This window comes from Hyla sarda, chromosome 9 (genome assembly GCF_029499605.1).
Source record: "Hyla sarda isolate aHylSar1 chromosome 9, aHylSar1.hap1, whole genome shotgun sequence".
Taxonomy (NCBI): domain Eukaryota; kingdom Metazoa; phylum Chordata; class Amphibia; order Anura; family Hylidae; genus Hyla; species Hyla sarda.
In genome coordinates, this window is record NC_079197.1 from 98,403,364 (window position 1) to 98,422,507 (window position 19,144).

Sequence of the window (19,144 nt, forward strand, 5' to 3'; positions counted from 1 at the left end):
TACTCATGTAATACAGTGGTCCCTCAACATACCATGGTAATCCATTCCAAATGGACCATCATTTGTTGAAACCATCGTATGTTGAGGGATCCGTGCAATGTAAAGTATAGGACAGTGGTCTCCAACCTGCGGACCTCCAGATGTTGCAAAACTACAACACCCAGCATGCCCGGACAGCCACCGGCTGTCCGTGCATGCTGGGAGTTGTAGTTTTGCAACATCTGGAGGTCTGCAGGTTGAAGACCACTGGTATTGGAGGTTATACTCACGTGTCCCCACCACTCCAGACCGCCACCGCTGCCCTGGATGTCGCCGTCCATCGCTGTCGCCGAGGTGTCCCCGTGGTGTCCCTGCCGCTCCGGCAAGGCCTCTGCTTCCCCAGCATCCTCGCTCTCCATCGCCTCCATCACGTCGCTGCGCACGCCGCTCCTATTGGATGACTGGACGGCGTGCGCAGCGACGTGATGACGACGATGGAGAGTGCCGACGATGCAGAGGATCCCGAAGAGGACGCGCCGGACCCCCGAGGACAGGTAAGTGATCGTCAGCGGACCACACGGAGCACCGTAAATGGCTATCCGGTGGCAGCTGAAACAGTCTGCGCTTCCGGATAGCCGTTTATGCGATGGCTCCGATATACAAAAGCATCGTATGTTGATGCTGCCTTCAACATGCGATGCCTCTGAGAGGCCATCGTATGTTGAAATGATCGTATGTCGGGGCCATCGTAGGTCGGGGGGTCACTGTACAATGGTTACAATGTGCTGCCATGACATATTTAATAACAAAAGCCTTGAAGTTCTCCGCTTATCATGACTAAAGGCCCTTTTACACGGGGCGACTATCGGCTGAATGAGCATGCGTAGGACTTGTGAAAAGGCCAATGGTCAGCTGACAAAAAAGAAAACAAGATTGGATCTTGTGTGCGGCCAACACTGTCATCATCATTGGCTGCACATTGCCCTGTGTAAATGAGATGATGTCCGTCAATGATTAAGTTTGAAGTCACACTAATCATCCAGCAATTGTATGTATAGCCTGGACACATGATTAATGGAGCCTTGTGAAGTCTACGTAAATGAGCACCGATCACCTAAATTGGCCCTCATCGGGAGGAATTTAGACCCCAAAAAATAAAATAATGACATGTCTCCAAAATATACTCCAAGATTACACATGTAAAAGGCTTAAAGGGATTCTCCAGTGGAAAAATATTTTTTAAATCCACTGGTGCCAGAAAGTTAAAAATATTTGTAACTTACTTATTTTTAAAAATCTTAATCCTTACAGTACTTATCAGCTGCTGTATGCTGCACAGGAAGTTTTTTAAATTTGTTTTAATTTATTTTCTGTCTGATCACAGTGCTCTCTGCTAACACCTCTGTCCATGTCCGGAACTGTCCAGAGTAGGAGCAAATCCCCATAGCAAACCTCTCCTGCTCTGGACAGTTCCTGACATGGACAGAGGTGTCAGCAGAGAGCACTGTGATCAGACAGAAAATAAATAAATAAAAGAACTTCCTGTGGAGCATACAGCAGCTGATAAGTACTGGAAGGATTAAGATTTTTAAATAGCTGTAATTTATAAATCTGTTTAACTTTCTGGCATCAGTTGATTTTACATTTTTTTCCCCACCGGAGTACCCCTCTAAATAGCAAGTAACAATGTTACTATTTCAATAGCATTATTTTTTTTTAAATTTTTTTGTGATTTTAACAAGTGCCAATGTTATACCGTTACAGGCTATATCTTCAGTTATAAGGACAATACCCATAGAAATGCATCATATGTATGACCATTTAGAATAGTTTCATTTCAGCAAATCCTTTCTATTTCTAGACAAAAAGAAATGAACTAATGTCTCTGTATAATAAGTCATAAATAAATTGTGATTCAGTCACGTGATAGTGACTTTTATTACCCACAACATAAGCATTGGGTAAAGCAAATCTGCAACTAAGGAAAACTTAGCTCTTTGCAATAATAGAAAATTGTGCTGTATCGATCTCCTTAATACATAAAAATCATAGGAATGTCCACAGTATATATTATCTTAAAATCTGAATTCTATAAAAGAATTGGTCAGAAGGTGAACAGAATAGAATATTTCTATTGAAGACTAAAGCGTTTGCTAAACCCCAACAGTGCTGTCCAGCAGTCATGTGATTCACAGCGCTCCAATGCATGGGTGTTATGTTACGGTATGTCCATTAGGCACTTTGTGACCTCCCTTGCATTTCCACATCGGTAAACTGTGGCACATCTGTGCTTTCTGTATTGGTGGTGATGGGGGAGATAACATGTTTGAGACGTAAGAGCATTGTGAACAGTAGGACCAGGAGCACGGCAAGCAGGCCGAGGAACAATCCCACATACATGTACAGGTTGGAATATTTATCGGTGGTCGTAGCAGTTGCCTCCGTGGCCACTGTTGGGAACTGCTGGACGTAGATAGTTCGGTTTCCACGGAATTTTAAATAGACTTCAGTCATAGCTTGAGATACAATTGTGGCGACACCAGTGATGTGGCTATACTATTCCTGTGCAAAGTGATGGAGTTAGAGAAATGGATAAATTATTTCTGCTTCCATGTTCCTGAGATAAAGAATGAATTTAAAATGAAATCAATTTCAAATTGTCTGTATTCCGAAAAATAGCCCTGGAAATCCATGATATCTTTGTCTTTGTCTGGAAATGATTAATATCTTAGTAAAGTTACAGTTTTTGCAGCTAGAAGGCTACAATTCAGATTTGGTCACAAGGTGTCCCTCTGGTCATTGAAGAGTTAATCCTGATGATGCATAGCCTTTCTTCATTAGTTACTTCACAGGTATTCTGTAATGAACAAAACATCACAAATATTATTATTCTGAGATACAAGAGATTTTATTTATCTTGAACTGCCTCTTGCTACCACCTGAAAAGATGGATGGCAGAGACAAATGTGATGGCGACATACTAGGATGACCCTGCCTGCATCTTTCATAGCAAGGCTGGTTAGTGACTATGTCATATGTCTAGTTTGTGATGCTGCAGCTCTATACACCCGGGACAATAACAAAACAAGAGACCATGGCCCAGATTTATCAAACTGTGTGAGAGAAAAAGTGGAGGGATTTTTCCATAGCAACCAATCACAGCTCAGCTAACAAGCAGAGGTAAAGTGAAAGCTGAGCTGTGATTGGTTGCTGTGGGAAAATCCCTCCACTTTTTCTCTCACACAGTTTGATAAATCTGGGCCCATCTGCGTACTTATCTAACTACCATGCATTGTGTGTTGCAGAGGCTCTTTTTTTTTAAGGCTTGCATAAAGACATCTTCAACCCCTTAAGGACATAGGTATTTTTCATTTTTGCACTTTCGTTTTCCTCCTCCTCCTCACCTTCTAATAGCCACAACACTTTTAAAGGGGTATTTCAGGCAAAACCTTTTTTTTTTTTTTTTTTTTTTTTTTTTTTATATATGTATCAACTGGCTACGGAAAGTTAAACAGATTTGTAAATTACTTCTATTAAAAAAAATCTTAATCCTTCCAATAGTTATTAGCTTCTGAAGTTTTCAGTCTAACTGCTCAATGATGATGTCACGTCCCGGAAGCTGTGCATGATGGGAGAATATCCCCATAGGAACTGCACAGCTCCCGGGACGTGAGTCATCAGAGAGCAGTTAGACAGGAAACAACAACTCAACTTCAGAAGCTAATAACTATTCGAAGGATTAAGATTTTTTAATAGAAGTAATTTACAAATCTGTTTAACTTTCCAGAGCCAGTTGATATATAAAAAAAAGTTTTGGCCTGGAATACCCCTTTAATTTTCCACCTACAGACCTGTATGAGAGGGAAACAAAAAAAAGGAAAAATTTTATAAGGGGAAATAAAACAATAAATAAATAAATCTCAATTTTTCAACTTTTTTTCCTTGCAAAATGTTGGGGCTTTCATTTCTACACAGTATGTGCAGTTCTGGAATTCTATATATTTTTTTACATCTATGCCATTAACCGTCAGAGGGGGGGATTAACATTTATTAAATTTTTTTTTGACATTTTGTTCACTTTACTTTAGTAATACTAGTGTACTATTACATGCAATATTTCAATTGCATACACTGAACAATGTTATGGGAGCTCCACAACTACAGGCTGCTGAGACTGCCTGGAGTGATGATCGGACAAGACGGAGCTAGGTACGAGAACTCTGCCCGTCCACTTTGCTAATCAGGCCAATGCGTTTTCCAATGCGATCCTGGTTGGCTCCCCGCAATTTTTTTTTCCCCATTTTAGATGCTGCAATAAAATTTGATTGTGGCGTCTAAAGGGTTAATGCCAGATATCATCCAAATTTGCGATGTCTGGTATTAGCTGTCGGTCCTGGCTACTGACAGAAACTGGGACCCACCAGGCATGTTTCATACAATGGGAGTAGGCAGAGAGAATACATTTATACTCTTTGTTTTTAAGGGGTTAAAGGAATTGTCTGGGGATTTTTTTTATATGGTTGGTGATTGTATTAGAATAAAAAATGGGTGATACTCCCCTACCTTGATCCCCACAGTCATTCTAATGCTCCTGATCCCTAACACTCACCACTTCTTCCTGGATCCTGTGATGCATTGTCCCTGCATAACCTGCCTGTTCAGACAATCACTGTGATGGACATTTATCAACGGGTTTAGTCAGGTTTTCTTTACTATAATTGTCGCAAAATAGTCACAACTGCGAATACGTGTGTTTTCGTGCGACAATTTGAATGAAGAACAAGAAAAGCAAGAAAATTCAAACTTGCTTACGTAGTAATTTTTTCTAAATGGATTTGCTTTAGTCGGGTATTTATCAACTGTGCAAAAAAAAGGGTTAAAAATGGACTAAATTTACTCCAGCTCAAACATGGAGCAGAAAAAGCTACTACCAAAGTAAAAAAGGAAAAATTGCTTACGTGAAAGAAAATTATCAACAGGCTGAAACCAGTTGATAAATAAGTCGCACATAAGCAAAAAAAAAGTAAGGAAAAAATTACTAAAAAAAAAGGATACATAAGCAAACATTGAAAAATGTCCCTCTGTGTGAGTATCACTTCTCTATAATATATTGAGCAGGTGACACTTTTCCAATATATATTTAATATTTTTTTTGTTTTGTTCAAACAGATCCATTTATAGATCCGAACAGATTCCATCCAAAATCCAAGAGAAAATAGCACTGTGTGCAGCTAAATATTGGCCTTGATTTACTATTGTAAACCCGACATGTTTTGTCAGGTTGTTCACCAGAATGTGTGCCAGAATTTGCACCAGGTACGGTTTTCTACCGCACTGGCGGACACCAACCCTAGCAACCCCACAGAGACACCATGATGGAACTCTGATAAGCTCCAATGAAGTTAAAGGGACAAGTGTAATGTATCTGCCTATACAGTGAAGTATTTAACCCCTTCAGGACCAAGCCCATTTTGGCCTTAAGGACCAGAGCGTTTTTTGCACATCTGACCACTGTCACTTTAAACATTAATAACTCTGGAATGCTTTTAGTTATCATTCTGATTCCGAGATTGTTTTTTCGTGACATATTCTACTTTAACATGGTGGTACATTTTTGTGGTAACTTGCATCCTTTCCTTGTGAAAAATCCTAAAATTTGATGAAAAATTTGAAAATTTTGCATTTTTCTAACTTTGAAGCTCTCTGCTTGTAAGGAAAATGTATATTACAAATAAAAAAATGTTTTATTCACATATACAATATGTCTACTTTATGTCTGCATCATAAAAGTGACGAGTTTTTACTTTTGGAAGACACCAGAGGGCTTCAAAGTTCAGCAGCAATTTTCCAATTTTTCACAACATTTTCAAACTCACTATTTTTCAGGGACCAGTTCAGGTTTGAAGTGGATTTGAAGGGTCTTCTTATTAGAAATACCCCACAAAAGACCCCATTATAAAAACTGCACCCCCAAAAGTATTCAAAATGACATTCAGTCATCATTTTAACCCTTTAGGTGTTTCACAGGAATAGAAGCAAAGTGAAGGAGAAAATTCACAATCTTCATTTTTTACACTCGCATGTTCTTGTAGACCCAATTTTTAAATTTTTACAAGGGGTAAAAGGAGAAAATGTATACTTATATTTGTAGCCCAATTTCTCTCGAGTAAGCACATACCTCATATGTCTATGTAAAGTGTTCGGCGGGCGCAGTAGAGGGCTCAGAAGGGAAAGAGCGATAAGGGGATTTTGGAGAGTACGTTTTTCTGAAATGGTTTTTGGGGGCATGTTGCATTTAGGAAGCCCTTATGGTGCCAGAACAGCAAAAAACCCTCACATGGCATACCATTTTGGAAACTAGACCCCTTGAGGTACGTAACAAGGAATAAAGTGAGCCTTAATACCCCACAGGTGTTTCACGACTTTTGCATATGTAAAAAAAAAATTTTTTTTTCATTAAAATGTGTGTTTCCCCCCAAATTTCACATTTTTCCAAGGGTTAATAGCAGGAAATACCCCCCAATATTTGTAACCCCTTCTCTTCTGAGTATGGAGGTACCCCATAAGTTGACCTGAAGTGCACTATGGGTGAACTACAATGCTCAGAAGAGAAGGAGTCATATTTGGCTTTTTGAGAGCAAATTTTGCTCGGGGGGCATGTCGCATTTAGGAAGCCCCTATGGTGCCAGAACAGCAAAAAATACCCACATGGCATACCATTTTGGAAACTAGACCCCTTGAGGAATGTAATAAGGAATAAAGTGAGCCTTATTACCCCACAGGTGTTTCATGACTTTTGCATATGTAAAAAAAAAAAAAAAATTTCCACTAAAATGTGTGTTTCCCCCCTAATTTCACCTTTTTGCAAGGGTTAATAGCAGAAAATACTCCCCAAAATTTGTAACCCCATCTCTTCTGAGTATGGAGGTACCCCATAAGTTGACCTGAAGTGCACTATGGGCGAACTACAATGCTCAGAAGAGAAGAAGTCATATTTGGCTTTTTGAGAGCAAATTTTGCTTGGGGAGCATGTCGCATTTAGGAAGCCCCTAAGGTGCCAGAACTGCAAAAAAAAAACACACATGGCATACCATTTTGGAAACTAGACCCCTTGAGGAACGTAACAAGGGGTACAGTGAGCATTTGCCCCCTACTGGTGTCTGACAGATCTTTGGAACAGTGGGCTGTACAAGTTTTCATTTTCATGGACCACTGTTCCAAAGATCCGTCAGACACCTGTGGGGGGTAAATTCTCACTGCACCCCTCATTACATTCCGTGAGGGGTGTCATTTCCGAAATGGGGTCACATGTGGGTTTTTTTTTTTTTGCGTTTGTCAAAACCGCTGTAACAATCAGCCACCCCTGTGCAAATCACCTCAAATGTACATGGTGCGCTCTCCCTTCTGGGCCTTGTTGTGCGCCCCCAGAGCACTTTGCGCTCACATATGGGGTATCTCTGTAGTCGGGAGAAATTGCGTTACAAATTTTGGGGGGCTTTTTTCCCTTTTACCTCTTGTGAAATGTAAAGTATAGGGCAACATCAGCATGTTAGTGTAAAAAATAAAAAAATTTTACACTAACATTCTGGTGTAGACCCCAACATTTCCTTTTCATGAAGGGTTAAAGAAGAAAAAGCCCCCCAAACCTTGTAACGCAATTTCTCCCGAGTACGGCGATACCCCATATGTCGCCCTAAACTGTTGCCCTGAAATACGACAGGGCTCCAAAGTGAGAGCGCCATGTGCATTTGAGGCCTAAATTAGGGATTTGCATAGGGGTGGACATAGGGGTATTCTACGCCAGTGATTCCCAAAGAGGGTGCCTCCAGCTGTTGCAAAACTCCCAGCATGCCTGGACAGTCAACGGCTGTTCGACAATACTGGGAGTTGTTGTTTTTCAACAGCTGGAGGCTCTGCTTTGGAAACAGTGGTGTACCGGACGATCTTATTGGGGGAGGGGGGCTGTGTAAGGGTATGTGTATATGTAGTGTTTTTAACTTTTTATTTTATTTTGTGTTAGTGTAGTGTAGTGTTTTTAGGGTACAGTCACATGGGCGGGGGATTACAGCGAGTTTCCCAGCGCAAAATTTGCTGCATCTCAAGATGCGAGAAACCCACTGTAAAAGCCTCGCCCATGTGAATGTACCCTGTACATTCACGGGGGTGGCGGGGCGGGGGGGGGGGGGTGCTTGCATCAGCTGTTGCAAAACCACAACTTCCAGCATGCATGGTCTGTTAGTGCATGCTGGGAGTCATAGTTTTGCAACAGCTGGAGGCACACAGGTTAGGAAACACTGAGTTAGAAACAGACAATGTTTCCCAACCAGTGTGTCTCCAGTTGTTGCAAAACTATAACTCCCAGCATGCCCAGACAGCTGAAGGGCATGCTGGGAGTTGTAGTTCGGCAACATCTGAAGGGCCAGATGTTGCTGAACTAAAACTCCCAGCATGCCTGGACAGTCAGTGCATTCTGGGAGTTGTAGTTTTGCAACAGCTGGAAGAGCACAGATTGGAGACCATTATACAATGGTCTCCAAACTGAGGCCCTCCAGATGTTGCAAAACTACAACTCCCAGCATGCCCAGACAGCCAAAGGCTGTCTAGGCATGCTGGGAGTTGTAGTTTTCAGACTCCTAGAAGCAGAAGTGAAGATCTTCACTGCTGCCTCTGAGGACCACATACTTACCCGTCGCTGCTCGTCCACGTGGCCGGTCCCGCGCTGCTCCTCGGTCCCGCCGCTGGATCAGGTAAGTCCGCCGGTCCCCACGTGTTCCCCCCGTGTGCCGCAGGTCCCCGCGAGCCCCTGCAGCCTTCGTCCCCTGTTCTGCCCGACTTCCAGGGGCGGGCAGTGCGGGGGATCTGAACTTTCACCCCAGATCACTGTGATTGGTCCACAGGGACCAATCACAGTGATCGCTGACCAGGACCATCAATTGATGGTCCTGGGGGTGAAGCAGAAGTTGTCCCCTGCTGGAAACAGCGGGACTTCTGCCAGTTAACCCGTGCGATGCTGCGCATCGCCAGGTTAACTGAATGTCATTTATAAACGCCGGGATGCGCGAACGCACTGCACAACCCGGCGTTTATATATGACATTCTGCGGGAAGGGGTTAAGCATGCATGGCATAGACATAAGGCTATCCTTCATATAAGATAGGGTCAGGGAATATGCATAGTATTCAAAATATTGGGCAGACTAGATGGGTCAAATGGCTCTTATTTGCGACACATTCTATTTTTCTACATACAAAATAATACTTGCAGTAGCACACTGCAAATGTTAAGGCACAAGTCCCCTTAAAGGGGTTATCCAGGAAAAAACTTTTTTTTATATATCAACTGGCTCCAGAAAGTTAAACAGATTTGCAAATTACTTCTATTAAAAAATCTTAATCCTTTCAGTACTTATGAGCTTCTGAAGTTAAGGTTGTTCTTTTCTGCCTAAGTGCTCTCTGATGACACGTGTCTCGGGAAACGCCCAGTTTAGAAGAGGTTTGCTATGGGAATTTGCTTCTAAACTGGGCGTTTCCCGAGACACGTGTCATCAGAGATTACTTGGACAGAAAAGAACAACCTTAACTTAAGAAGCTCATAAGTACTGAAAGGATTAAGATTTTTTAATAGAAGTAATTTACAAATCTGTCTAACTTTCTGGAACCAGTTGATATATATATAAAAAAGTTTTTTCCTGGAATACCCCTTTAAATATGGAATATTTTAGGACAAAATTACATTACTACTATATTAATTATAAATTTAAGACTCTGAGTGCACTTTTTGATTGAAATGTGTCTCTTCCACCATGTGGAGGTGGCCTCATTTTGCATGGGACCCTAACATGGCAACTCCTCTCTTGGGCTTAAGGCCTGCAAATTGGGTGCATGTGGGATCCAGCTGATTTAAACAACCATGTGAAATGGAAGTAATGCACAACTAAATAGGGTTGACACTCCCCTCATACATATAATGCAAAAAACAAAACTAGTCAGCACCTAGGGTCATACAATGAAGACAAATGTGCAGATCCTATCCGAAATGTGGTCAACTCCACATGGTGGATGGGAGGCACTTTTTGATCAAAAACAGCCTAAATTTTACATTTATAGTTAATATAGCAGTAATGCTATTATATAATATTTAGTATCTACGGTGTTTAGCATTGTTTTTTTTGTGTGTTTTGCATTTGTTTTCATTGTGTTTTTTTTTCGTTGCATACATGGACTCTAATACCACTATTATTTTCAATGTTCTGCCCCTATGATAGTGAACAACAACAGAACAGATAACAGTGGTGTGAACCCAGCCTAAAAGTGTCCATTTGTCTCTGTTTGACAAGATTCTGTCAGACAAATGGAGACTTTCTTAGGTTTCTGTTTAGTTTAAAAGAACTGAAAAAGAAAAACAAATGGATTACTTTTGCAATAACTACAATGGATCTAAAAATAAAAATAAAAAAAATGTTATAGCACTTATACTGTATCTGAAATATGACTATTGATTGGTCTGTGTATGAATAACTGTACATACCATGCAGCTTTGAACTGTTATACAGCGCTATTGGTGGTTTCTAATAATAATTTTATAAAGAGGTTAGATTATTCCGGCTCTATCGGGGTGAACATTTAACAAGCTAAGAATAATACAATCAATATTACAGTAACATTTTATGTGCTGGAATGTAACTTCTGTATAATAGGTAATGACTGTGCAGCAGCTATGCGCTCACAATTTACAATAAAAAAACTGATGTTACTAAATTGTCCCCTTTATTCTATTCACTAAATGCATACCAATATAGTAATGCACATGGTCTGGGGTTAAATCCCATAAACACTTGGGAAACATGGAGTGCCCACTTGCATAATATGAATAGGACATATTAGGTGACACTGCCTCTTTGTGACCTGGTTCATATAGTAAAATTTAGTAACAAAATTAGGTCATTTTGTAGTCAAAGCCAAAAGTGGATTGTACAGTGATCCCCGAATACATACTTGGAATGGAACCACATATTTTGACTAAGGCTGAGTTACATTGCTATTAGATTCCACTTAATATTACGTCTTATACACTTGTAAAGAAAAAAATATATATATACGTTAACGGATGGAAAAATACATTAGAATCTGTTTATTATTGCCTTACATGGTAAAAACAAATTACAACATAAAATTTTCTTTAACATACACAAAAGCATAATTTAATATGTTTTTGTATACAGCAAATTAAACTTACTGTATGGGAAACAGTGAAGCAGGGACAGATATTGCAGAGTCTTATGTATATATTCAACAGACAATGTGTTATTATTGGGAATTTATCAAGACTCCACAACCAACCATGTGGTCACACTGTTATGTGTTTTAAATGGTAGGCTTAATTATGTCATTATCCAAGACCTCTGAAGAAGTTCTTGATAGCAAAACATGTCGGGGGAAGGACTGTGACTGTGTTTTTAAAGCTCTGTGTTGCTTGGTAATCCAGTGATAATCTTCAGGAATGCAACAGTTGGTTGTGGAGTCTCGATAAACTCCCAATATTAACACATTGATTGTTGAATACACACATAAGACTCAGCAATATTAGTGGTTTTAACATTTTCTATCATCCTTTAATGTAATTAAGTAAAAGATAAGTTTTGTTTCAGGGGAGTTATAAGGTAATTTTTGCTGTGGGCAATTGTGTTTGTTATAGAATCACATTATGCTCGGTCTCGTACTGGAGATGGGTGATATGGATATGGAACTGGAACCTAATGCACAGTTATAAGTGGTGGGGAGAGGGAAGAATAGGCGCTTGGTGAAGGTATTCTGATGCTAAATTCAATAAGAAAGTGATTTAGAAAAATGACTGTTGTGCACAGTGCTGCACTATAGTCATTTTTCATGAAGGTTGCCACAACATTGGAGGTACACATTAATTGAATTCTAGCTTCTCCGGATGCAGTCTGCTTTTCTCTATCGTTCTGGTAATCCTGACCTTCAGCAGTCTGATTGCAAGACAAGGTGAAACAGATTGCAGTAAGTCTGTCTGGTGTATACTTTTTTTTTCCTCCAACTGTATTGAATAAATGCTACACTACATCCACATGGCTGCTAGGTACGTCTAGTCAAAGGAATAAGCCATATTTGCACAGATTCTTGCTATTTTTAAAGAGGTATTCAAGCCTGAATATGTGTCACCTATCCACTGGATGGCTGATAAACACTAGACCAGTCATGACTATAAGGACCTATATTACAGAAATAAAAAAAAACATTTGTTATGTGCTTAGTTATTTCTCTCTCCATTCTTATAAGATTGTATTTTATTAATATTGTATTGGGTTTAGATGTGGAAAGTTTTCAGTATTGTAAATTGAAAGCATTATTTATTATTTTTTGAACTGCTTGTGATGACTATACATTACTATGAGACACCAGACATAAAAATACCTAACACTTGAGGTGTTCCAGTCCCGCTGTGACGTGAACTCTTTGCTCTTTCTTTATTGATATGCTGTAGATTATTCCTAACAAGTCCACTTCATTTCTCATTTTCTCAGCTCCATCCACTATCTTTCCTGGTCTGCAGCTTTGCAGTGCATCTATTATATCTGCTTCATGACGTGCGTGTTATAGATCCAAATGCTATGGGTCACTGTACCTTAGTGTCGCAGCACTGCCTTTTCTCTCTCCAGTTCATTTATCTAAAGACTTGCTCACTTCCAAATGATGCCTTTTTGCCATTCCTTTCCATTATATCAGACGTACCTATTATTAGCCATTCCCTGATTCACATTTAGCTAGAAAACTGTTTCAGAACTATAACCGTATTAGCAAAGCACTACCATTTGGGGCCATCTGGTTGACAACTCCCATAAATGCCCTATTAGTACATTGATATAAAAAGGCATGGGGTTCCCAGTTCAGGACATCTATGAGCTAGTGCAAAAGGTCCCAGAAGGTGACAGGGTCCACGCCAAAACCTGTTTTAAACAGTATTCAGCTCAGTCATATTTTTTATATGTTGGTATTTATTTTCTTAGAAAACAATCTTAGATACTTAGATAAAAGAAGAAAACCTTCCTGGAATGTCAAACATAATTGGTCTTTAGGGATGGCTGAAGATTAATATTCCAGTCAAAGAGGTAGTTATTAAGAATGTTTTGGATTTGAAGAAGTTCACAAAGGGATATCCCTGTAACATTTTACTGCACGTTGTCCCGAGTGAATTGGAATTTATTCACTTAAAATCCACATAGTTTATTCAACACTTGCTTGAGATTGTGCTGCCTTTAAGGCCTTGATGACAATTGTTAAATTTGACAGGGATTTAGGGGTGGATTCTGAAATGTGACGACAAGCCACCATTGTAAAAGAAGTTTCCACAACTATAGTATGATGTTACCAAACATTCCCCTCAGATCTTTGTCTGTACCATTAAAAGAAGTATCAAGTCACTTATTTGGGAGGGAACCAACAGGGATTAGCCCCATTAAATGACAATGGGCATTATCCTTATGTGAATCTGCAGCAAATTTATAACCGATGCCTAGAAGAAATTTAAGTGTAAATTTTGGATTTCTGGAGTGGAAATATACATTGAATTTGAATTCTGATGTGTTAAAGGGTGCCTTATGACCAAATTAATCCTTGGTTTGGCTAGAAATTATATATCAGATGCTGCACTTTGTGAACTTGGCTTTAAAGGACTCTGCCGGCAGCATCACCTGCACTAACCTGACATTTACAGGGAAATAATGGAAATAGTGTGGGTGATGCTGATTCTAATGCAGCAAACATACTTGAAATCTGTCATATCAATATCAAAATATTCAAATGATTCTCTTGTAGTACTGGGGGCATTCCCAGCCTCTTGCACCATTCTGCCCACCCAGCTGATCCCTGTAACACAGTCCCCTTAATAAATATTAATCGTCTTCGATACATGCTGTGTCATATATGGCCCTGGACCACAAGTGTGCATTGTAATCAGCACTATACCCTGTAAAAACAATCAGCATCACCCACACTATACCCTGTAAAAACAATCAGCATCACCCACACTATACCCTGTAAAAACAATCAGCATCACCCACACTATACCCTGTAAAAACAATCAGCATCACCCACACTACACTCTGTATAAACAATCAGCATCACCCACACTATACTCTGTATAAACAATCAGCATCACCCACACTATGCCCTGTATAAACAATCAGCATCACCCACACTACACTCTGTATAAACAATCAGCATCACCCACACTATGCCCTGTATAAACAATCACTATACCCTGCATAAACAATCAACATCACCCACACTATACTCTGTATAAACAATCAGCATCACCCACACTATATTCTGTAAAAACAATCAGCATCACCCACACTATACTCTGTATAAACAATCAGCATCACCCACACTATACTCTGTATAAACAATCAGCATCACCCACACTATACTCTGTATAAACAATCAACATCACCCACACTATACTCTGTATAAACAATCAGCATCACCCACACTATACTCTGTATAAACAATCAGCATCACCCACACTATACTCTGTATAAACAATCAGCATCACCCACACTATACTCTGTAAAAACAATCAGCATCACCCACACTATACTCTGTATAAACAATCAGCATCACCCACACTATACTCTGTAAAAACAATCAGCATCATCCACACTATGCTCTGTATAAATAATCAGCATCACCCACACTATACTCTGTAAAAACAATCAACATCACCCACACTATACTCTGTATAAACAATCAGCATCACCCACACTATACTCTGTAAAAACAATCAGCATCACCCACACTATACTCTGTATAAACAATCAGCATCACCCACACTATACCCTGTATAAACAATCAGCATCACCCACACTATGCTCTGTATAAACAATCAATATCACCCACACTATACTCTGTATAAACAATCAGCATCACCCACACTATACTCTGTATAAACAATCAGGATCATCCACAGTATACCCTTGTATAAACAATCAACATCACCCACATTATACCATCTATAAACAATCAACATCACCCGCACTATCCCCTGTATAAACAATCAACATCACCCACACTATATCATGTATAAACAATCAGCATGACCCACACTATACCCTGTATAAACAATCAACATCGCCCACACTATACCCTGTATAAACAATCACTATACCCTGTATAAACAATCAACATCACCTACGCTATCCCCTGTATAAACAATCAGCATGACCCACACTATACCCTGTATAAACAATCAGTACTATACCCCTGTATAAACAACATCAACAACACTATACCCTATATAAACAATCAGCACTATACTCCTGTATAAACAATCAGCATCACCTGCACTATACCCTGTATAAACAATCAACATCACCCACGGTATACCCCTGTATAAGCAATCAGTATCACCCACATTATACTATGTATAAACAATCAACATCACCCGCACTATCCCCTGTATAAACAATCAGTATCACTCACATTATACTATGTATAAACAATCAACATCACCCGAACTATCCCCTGTATAAACAATCAGTATCACCCGCACTATACCCTGTACAAACAATCAACATCACCCAAACTATACCCTGTATAAGCAATCAGCACTTCAATATACCCCTGTATAAACAACATCACCCACACTATACCCTATATAAACAATCAGCACTATACCCCTATATAAACAATCAGCATCACCAACAGTATACCCTACATAAACAATCAGCCCTATACCCCTATATAAACAATCAGCATCACCCACACTATACCCTATATAAACAATCAGCACTATACCCCTATATAAACAATCAGCATCACCCACAGTATACCCTACATAAACAATCAGCACTATACCCCTATATAAACAATCAGCGCACCCACAGTATACCGTATATAAACAATTAGCCCTATACCCCTATATAAACAATCAGCATCACCCACACTATACCCTATATAAACAATTAGCACTATACCCCTATATAAACAATCAGCATCATCCACAGTATACCCTATATAAGCAATCAGCACTATACCTGTATAAACAATCAGCATCACCCACATTATACCCTGTATAAACAGTCAGCATCACCCACAGTGTACCCCTATATAAACTATCAACTTCATCCACACTATACCCTAAATAAACAATCAGCACTATACTCCTGTATAAACAATCAGCATCACCCACACTATACCCTATATAAACAATCAGCATCACCCACACTATACCCTATATAAACAATCAGCCCTATACCCCTATATAAACAATCAGCATCACCCACACTATACCCTATATAAACAATCAGCACTATACCCCTATATAAACAATCAGCATCACCCACAGTATACCCTACATAAACAATCAGCGCTATACCCCTATATAAACAATCAGCGCACCCACAGTATACCCTATATAAACAATTAGCCCTATACCCCTATATAAACAATCAGCATCACCCACACTATACCCTATATAAACAATTAGCACTATACCCCTATATAAACAATCAGCATCATCCACAGTATACCCTATATAAGCAATCAGCACTATACCTGTATAAACAGTCAGCATCACCCACAGTGTACCCCTATATAAACTATCAACATCATCCACACTATACCCTAAATAAACAATCAGCACTATACTCCTGTATAAACAATCAGCATCACCCACACTATACCCTATATAAACAATCAGCACTATACCCCTGTATAAGCAACATCACCCACACTATACCCTATATAAACAATCAGCACTATACCCCTATATAAACAATCAGCATCACCCACAGTATACCCTATTTAAATAATTAGCACTATACCCTATATAAACAATCAGCATCACCCACAGTATACCCTATTTAAATAATTAGCACTATACCCTATATAAACAATCAACATCACCCACAGTGTACCTCTATTTAAACTATCAACATCACCTACACTATACCCTGTATAAACAATCAGCACTATACCCCTATGTAAACAATCTGCATCACCCACACTATACCCTATATAAACAATCTGCACTATACCCCTATATAAACAATCAGCAGCACCCACACAATACCCTGTATAAACAATCAGCACTATACTCCTGTATAAACAATCAGCATCACCCACACTATACCCTATATAATCAGTCAGCATCACCCGCACTACCCTGTAGAAACAATCAGCTCTATACCCCTGTATAAATAGGTTACTGTGGGCGATGCTACTGATAGATGATTACCTTTAAAGATGACCAATATCAGTTTAATAACTTGCATTTTCAATGAAATTACAGTTCTATCTGATACTATCTATTCAGTCTATTCAGAGTGACATGGAAATGGTAACATCTATATATCAATTCACTCATCTATATATCAATTCATTCATCTATATATCAATTCATTGTAGCATTTCCAAGAATGCTACAAGTGGAAAGGTTGCCCCAAAATTATGATTGTAGCTTAAAAAAGACACAAAGACACAAAGGAACAATTTACAACTGATCAACAGATAAAGATTTGGTTTAAATTGCACATTATGTTTGGCCCCCATTATGATGGCCAAACATGGTTTCCAACTGATGCATCTTTGTCTGAAGTAGTGTGTGGACAAATGTTGTAAGTTAATTTATGGCGCAAAATACGCTAAAAGAGAATTGTTGTAAAAATAGGCACGTTTGTAGTGTGTGCCTGTTCTAAGTATGGACAGATTTTGTTGTATCATGTGACCCAATTTGGCACACAACCGCACGAGACAAATAAAGGATCCTGGAAGTTTTGTGTAAACCTGGTGGCTGATACTGAGTTTGAAATCTAAATTTATTTTGTCTCATCGCTGAACTTATGCTTGGTCAACATTTTTTATTGCAATTCTACATCCTTGGTGAACCTGGTGTAAAACACTGTAGCTGCTTTGCATTCTGGGTCTTACATGAAAGTGATAATCCTGATACATTTTACAATTCTATAAAGGGATTTATCAATATTATAATAGTAATAGTATTACTTCTGAATTGTCTTTGTATAGTGAATGTAAGGATGCACTTTATCCTTGTAGACCACAATGCATTCTCTACCACTAAGCATATATTGTATTCCTAGTGTCTCTTTTGCTATTGGCTTTCCCGTTGATCCGAGCAGCTGTGTTTGTTCCATGCTCTCATTTAATATTCTTCACAGAATAACTTCAGGAGTCACTTGGGGATTGTGAGAGAAATCAATGACTCTGGGCACGTTGCAGCTCGGATCCGGGGACTGTATGTGTGTGATTAGAGGGCAGAGTTTACAGGGAATACAGAGCCAATCTCATCAAAAGCTAAGAGCTCTTTGAAGCTTTGTGTCTTAGCTATTGACTGCATATGAAGCTGGAACTCCAAACATGAGCAACAAAGCAAAATATAAATATATATTAAGATGACAGTGCACTGTATGTGCATTGTTGAAGCCTGTCATAGTGTGTAAATATCAGCTGGAATGGAAAGTCCTAGTTTTGTCTTCAGGAAGAGAATGAGCAAGGGGGAATTATGGGAAGGATGCACCACATTTATGCAATAGGAGACACGTCTGATTCCAATCATAATAAGACATTTATTATTATTATTATTATTATTATTATGTAGAATGCCTGTTGATAAAAGGGTAACGTAGTCTCAGGCATCATCACTGTGGCGTAGAGACCTAGCCTCATAGCCTGGGCCCGCCGCTGCCAGCACTTTTCTTTCATTACCCGTAAACTGGCGAGTCCCGCATAGGCACGCATGTCTGTTCCTAACCCCTGACGTTTTACTAGCCTCTTACTCCCGCTATATCTACAGTATGTCCGGCAGCGAAAGTGACAGGTTGGGTTGTCGGTGAATTGCAATGATGAGGAGAACGAGGACGGGATGGGAGGGGGGGGGGGAGATGTCTTGGTGTGATGGGATGTGATGATGTAGGGGGGGGGCGAGGATGGGATTATGTAAAGAATGGGATAATGAGGAGACTGAGTGTGGGGTGGGGGGATATGGAGTGCAGGGAAGAGGAGACCAAGGATGGGTGGGTTTATGGCAGTATTATATTGAGGGGTTACAGTGTGTGGCAATAATATATTTAGAGGGTACAGTGGTTGGCAGTATTATATTCAAGGGGTACAGTGTGAGGCAGTTTTAT

The 19,144-nt window shown here is 39.6% G+C and overlaps 1 long non-coding RNA gene across 1 annotated transcript in view; it reads right to left on the reverse strand.

Annotated features, from left to right (window-relative positions):
- Window positions 1-2,505: 2,505 nt before the first annotated feature.
- Window positions 2,506-19,144, reverse strand: part of LOC130291234 (uncharacterized) — a 49,230-nt gene continuing 32,591 nt past the window's right edge. Inside the window, exon 3 of the long non-coding RNA XR_008847834.1 lies at window positions 2,506-2,836. This is a non-coding gene — a long non-coding RNA (uncharacterized LOC130291234). The remainder of the gene's footprint in view (window positions 2,837-19,144) is intronic.